This window comes from Limulus polyphemus, unplaced genomic scaffold (assembly GCF_000517525.1).
Source record: "Limulus polyphemus unplaced genomic scaffold, Limulus_polyphemus-2.1.2 Scaffold292, whole genome shotgun sequence".
NCBI lineage: Eukaryota > Metazoa > Arthropoda > Merostomata > Xiphosura > Limulidae > Limulus > Limulus polyphemus.
Genome location: NW_013665902.1, coordinates 556,292 through 562,605, shown reverse-complemented (window position 1 = coordinate 562,605; position 6,314 = coordinate 556,292). Strand labels below are relative to the sequence as shown.

Here is a 6,314-nt window from a genome sequence, read left to right as displayed (position 1 = left end):
GGCTATCTGCGCTAGCTGTCCCTAATTTAGCAGTGTAAGACTAGAGGGAAGGTAGCTAGTCATCATCACCCACCGCCAACTCTTGGGCTACTCTTTTACCAACGAATAGTGGGATTGACCGTCACATTATAACGCCCCCACGGCTGAAAGGGCGAGCATGTTTGGTGTGAGAGGGATTCGAACCCGCGACCCTCAGATTACGAGTCGAATGCCTTAACCACCTGGCCATGCCGGGCTACAAGTAAAGTAAAATAAAGCACACTTAATTATTTATGTTCTTAAAAAGAGTTAAAAGATTTCTAGTAGGAAATTATATATATACGGTATTGCGTAGAATTATTGCAAGAATGAATAAAGTGTGTGTAAAAAGGAAATATTGTGAAACTGATCCCAAGCTACAGCGTGAAAATTAACTTCAGAGTACAATCACGTGATGACAGTTTAAGTTGTGATTGATTTTCATCCAACCAGTCAAGCATTACCACGCCAAAATAATGCATGTAAAAGTACAGGCAGTCAGACTATTCCCAATAGTAGTGTGGTATACACTAGTAGTGTTAAGAAACTCAGGGTATGTCCTTTACGTGATATACGACAATTCAGTAACGATCTTGCCAATGACCTAAATGTAAGTACAAGTGCAAATGCTTCCTCTAGAGCAGTAAGATACACATTAGCATAGAGTGGGCACGATGAATATGTACATGCTTAAAAAACACTTCTTAGGAGAGAAAACCAAACCAAAACACTGAAATGGGCATCAGACTTCAAACATGGGAATAAGCAAAGCTGTCAGAGGGCGCTCTTTAAGATCAATCCAAACTGAAATTGTTTAGTAGCAGTCAGCAACCGTTTGTTCTGTAGCAAAGGGGAAAATGGTATCACAATCAACGTATAACATTTAAAATAAGTATACTTGGGGACTAATACATCTGTCGGAGATCTACATAAAATTGATGGCACACTGACTGTTGACAGGTAAACAGATTCGTAACATTCATGTCATTTACTTAGGAACAAGACCTGTTAGGAAGGGATTTGTCTTCCATAAAAACAATTATCTCAGGTATACAACAAATGTGGTAAAACAATGTTTGAAAGAACATTCACAACACTGTTAAGGCCTACACAAATTCCAAGTATAAATATTATTAAAGATATATGGGGTTTTATGGACTATGAAAACCAATCAAAGAACTGCATTGTGGAGGGAAATATAAGACATTTAGACAGTATCCACAATGGTAAAATAAAGTAGCATAAAAAGTATTTTTATATTTAAAGCAAATAGAAAATAAGAGTATATTGTACAACGTATTAATTTTCCTTTTGTATTTTCTCTAATAATGTATTGTACTACTAATAAAATGACCATGTAGTTGCAACTACACATTGTATGTGACTCTTGTATTTTGTCATATGTGATTTCCATAATTATTTCCAGTAATGTATATGGCGTGGATATAAAATATGGCATAATTTATAGCTTTAACTCGTCCCACCCTCGGTGGCTAAAATTCGAGCATCAATCCATGCTATAAAAAAGCACAGATAACCTATTTTACAGTTTTTGTAAAAAAAAATCACCTCCCGAAGATAGCATGGTTGGCAACGAAACATGTAGACTATCAGATGTTTTTTTAGAACGTTGACAGCATCAGAATAGAGATCTCAAACTTTGTGTTTTTAGCAGCGGCATAGCGGCTCATAGAATGGCTCTGAGTTTTTGTTTCAAATACAAACTTTTACCTCATAGCTCCATCTCTTGATCAATTTGAGATCTAATTACAGCCACGACTATTGGGGATTCCATTTTGTTAAAACTTTGATAAGATTGTAAGTATTTAAACTATATAAGCATTTCTAAACACGCCACAGAAAAAAGGTATTCTTTAACAACATTCTACACATCAGGTAGCAGCACAAAGTAGTCACCATATGAACTTCTCTATATAACTCACAAGGTGTTTAATAACTAAACATTCTAGACATCAGGTAGCAGCACAAAGTAATCACCATGCGAATATGCCTACATAAATCACAAAGTGTACAATGACCAAATATTGTAAAGAGGAAGTAGCAAAACAAAGTAGTCACCATATGAGCGTTTCTCTGTATCTCACGAGGTGTTCAATGATTAAATGTTCTATACAGAAGCCCAAACTAGTCACCATGTGAACGTTTCTACGTACGTCACAAGGTATTCAATAACAGGAGTTGGCAACACAAAGTAGTCAACATATCAACGTTTCTACATATCTTACAAGAAGTCGATTACTATATGTTCTAGACAGGAGGTAGCAGCATAAAATAGTCACAATATCGACGTTTCAACATATCTCAAAGTGTTCAATAAAATAGTGTTTTAGACAAGAAGTAGTAGCATAAAGTGGTCACTGTACGAACGTTTCTACATATCTCACGAGGTGTTTGATAATTAGATGCTTTAAACGGGAAGTAACAGTAGAAAGTAGTCACAACCTGAACTTTTTTTTACATATTTCGCAATGTGTTCAATAAATAAATGTCTAGATAGGAGGTAGAGGCCAAAAGTACTCACCACAAGGACGTTTCTACAAATTTGACAAGGTATTAAATGACTAAATGTTATAAACAGGACGTTGCTGCATAAAGCAGTCCCCATACGAATATTTCTACATACCTCACAAGGTATTCAAAAACCAAATGTTCAAGATTGGAAGTAGCGTCACAAAGTATACACGACTCGAACGTTTTAACATACCTCACAAGGTTGTACAATAACTAATTGGTCTAGACAGGAAATAATGACACAAAAAGTCACCATATGAACGTTTCTACGTATCTCAAGTGTTCAATAACTAAATGTTCTTGGCAGGTAGTAACGGGAAATAGTAGTTACAATATGAACGTTTCGACATATTTAACAAGGTATTCAATAAGAATATGTTGTAGAAAGGAAGTAGTGGTATAAAGAAGTCTCCATGTGAATGTTTTATTTAACTTATCCCACAAGGTATTCAATAAGAATATGTTGTAGACAGGAAGTAGTGGTATAAAGAAGTCTCCATGTGAATCTTTTATTTAACTTATCCCACAAGGTATTCAATAAGAATATGTTGAGTTCAATAACTAAATATTCCAAACAGAGAGTAGAGGCACAAAGTAATCACCATGGGAACGTCTCTACATATAGCATAAATGTTATAAAAAGGAGGCAGCGACACAAAATAGTAATATCATTACCAGCGTTTCGAGATAATGTGAAATTTGTGATCAAGATAGAGATATCATATGTTTGTCATCAGACATAAACATATAACATTTATAGTAATGTATTTTGGCAGGTAATAATGAACAAACCGACGTCATAGAATGTAAACATACAATATCTACAGTGAAATAGTTCGGTTGGTAATTGAGAGTAAACCTGTCTTATAAGACACAAACGTTCAGTATTTACAGTATAGTAATTTGTCAGATAATAGTGAACAGATCCACTACATAAGATATAAACAAAATCAGATATAACAACAAATTAGCAAAACCCATAAAGACACCCAGACAAAGAGTGTTGAAGTTGAAAAAGAGCAGTCATTGTCTCTTAAGATCCGGTTTTACAACAGACAAAAACCTTGAAGTGGAAACTGTGTATCAGAAAGTGATATTTGGACTTGGTTTTTTTTTCTACTGTTTGCATGAAGCAAATATTTCCTTTCTCTTGTTATCCAGATTATTTTCCCATCATATTTGATATCCTAATCATAGTTTACTTGTTCTATTTACCAAGTGATTTTCCCCATGCTGTTCATCGTTGTGTTTTTTTATTATTTACCAGATGATGTTTCACATATTGGTCGTGGTTGTCTTCTTCTATTTACCGGATGATGTTTCACATATTGGTCGTGGTTGTCTTCTTTTATTTACCGGATGATGTTTCACATATTGGTCGTGGTTGTCTTCTTCTATTTACCGGATGATGTTTCACATATTGGTCGTGGTTATCTTCCTCTATTTACCGGATGATGTTTCACATATTGGTCGTGGTTATCTTCTTCTATTTACCGGATGATGTTTCATATGTTGGTCGTGGTTATCTTCTTCTATTTACCGGATGATGTTTCATATGTTGGTCGTGGTTATCTTCTTCTATTTACCGGATGATGTTTCACATATTGGTCGTGGTTATCTTCCTCTATTTACCGGATGATGTTTCATATGTTGGTCGTGGTTATCTTCTTCTATTTACCGGATGATGTTTCACATGTTGGTCGTGGTTGAATTCTATTATTTACCGGGTGATGCTCCATGTGGCTTCCTTCTACAAACAGATTAAACATGGCACTTGATATAGAACACTCTTCTTTCAGCTTAGGGTGCGTTACAAGGGCGACAATAACACAGAATATTCACTATACATATTTGTTACACATGACAAAAAACACGAAGTGTAATTAAAGAAAAATTTCCACTTTTCATAACAGTACATTAAATCTAATTTAATCCAACATTAATCCCTAAATGTAACAAGTTCTTAACAATAACAATAAATAATTGAAATAAAATAGACAATAAACCGTGTTGTTCGTCATAAGTGTCGTAATTCTTCGTTTTCCTTCGAACACATTGATTGCTAATATTCTGATACGAATACATGGAAATGATTGTCTACAAGTATACCATGCCTGTGAAAAATGGGGCTTTAACATCTACAAAGTAAACTTTGACATTTGTTTCCTTATTGAATATTAGATTCGACACGTCATTCCAAAGTTTCTGCATGTTAAACTACCCAATCGAAATTTGCAAAAATTCTCAGTTTATAACACCTTACTTTATTTTTATACCTGATAATACTAAATAAGTAATAAATGGATGAACACACGTAATAATAGTCCAGTGTTTCATCTTAAAATAACGACAACATTACAGGGTACCAGTCAGAGTGTTTCGGATTTGATAAAGTAAAGATTTATCAGATTAAAATATCCGGTTTGGAAATTAACTGATGAGAACAACCTTGAAAGAACCAACTGGTTAGTAAGTTAAATAGATAAATATATTAAATATATATATAACCATCACTCTATTCTTTTATACTTTGTGTCATTCCAGAGGTTTAGACAACATGAAGCAAATACTACTTTTGTTCGTGATCAGCCTTTTGTGCTGTTATCAGGGTGAGTAGCCACTCATGCTTGATGTTTCACATACTAGTACGTGGTCAGCTTTTTATGTAGTTTGAAGGCGAGTGGTTACTAATGCTTGATGTTTCAGATGTTGGTTTTGATCAGATTTTGTGTTGTTATCAGGGTGACTGGTCACTAATGCTTGATGTTTCAGATGTTGGTTTTGATCAGATTTTGTGTTGTTATCAGAGTGACTGGTCACTAATGCTTGACGTTTCACGTGTTGGTTAGTGGTCAGCTTTTTGTGTTATTATCAGACCGAGTGGTTACAAATGCTTGGTGTTCAACATTTTGGTTCGTGGTCAGCATTTTATGTTTTTATTAAGGTGAGTGGTCACTAATGCTTCATTTTTCACGTGTTAGTTTTGGTCAGTTTTTGTGTTGTTAGAAGAGCGAGCGGCCATTACGTACTGCTTGATGTTTAACACATCTTCTTTCATTTACCGAGTTATGTTTCACATGTTAGTCGTAGTTCTCTTCTTTTATTTACAGAGTGATTTTTTACATGTTAGTCGTAGTTCTCTTCTTTTATTTACAGAGTGATTTTTTACATGTTAATCGTAGTTATCTTCTTCAAATTACTGGTTGTTCTTTGTTTTCTAGTTTCCTGATAATGTTACACACGGTATGTGTTGATTTGATGCGAAGCGTCTATCTATATAAACTATACTACACTCACAAAAAACTGTAATTATATGCATTATATCGATAATGTTGGTTGAATTATTGTTTCTTCTTGTTGTTTTATCTATCATTAAAGCAGAAGATAAAATATTGACTTTATAAAACAGAAAGTAGAGTTTCTGTGGTAATTTCTAGTGAATTTCATATACTCTTTGCTTTCTAGGTGTAATGGCACTTTATTGTCCAGGAGGTAGAGATGGAGTATACCGATTCGAGTACGATTGTCATTACTACGTCCTCTGTAAAAACGGGACTCCGAATCTGATGAAATGCCCTTCAGGATTAGCCTTCAATCCTTCTCTTGGCATCTGTGTATATAGAGAATGCTGAGAGATATTAGCAGATTCTTGGAAACAGTCTTGTTCTAGTTTTGCTACAAAAAAAAAGTTTCTAATTTTTGAAGTTTTCTATTCATCTTTAAACTGGAACCTATGATATTCCAATAAACGTACAGAAACATGA

The 6,314-nt window shown here is 34.5% G+C and overlaps 1 long non-coding RNA gene across 1 annotated transcript; it reads left to right on the top strand.

Annotated features, from left to right (window-relative positions):
* Window positions 1–5,053: 5,053 nt before the first annotated feature.
* On the top strand, window positions 5,054–6,314 carry LOC111085241. The gene is made up of 2 exons (XR_002610070.1): window positions 5,054–5,159; window positions 6,016–6,314. It is a non-coding gene; the product is annotated as an uncharacterized LOC111085241 (long non-coding RNA).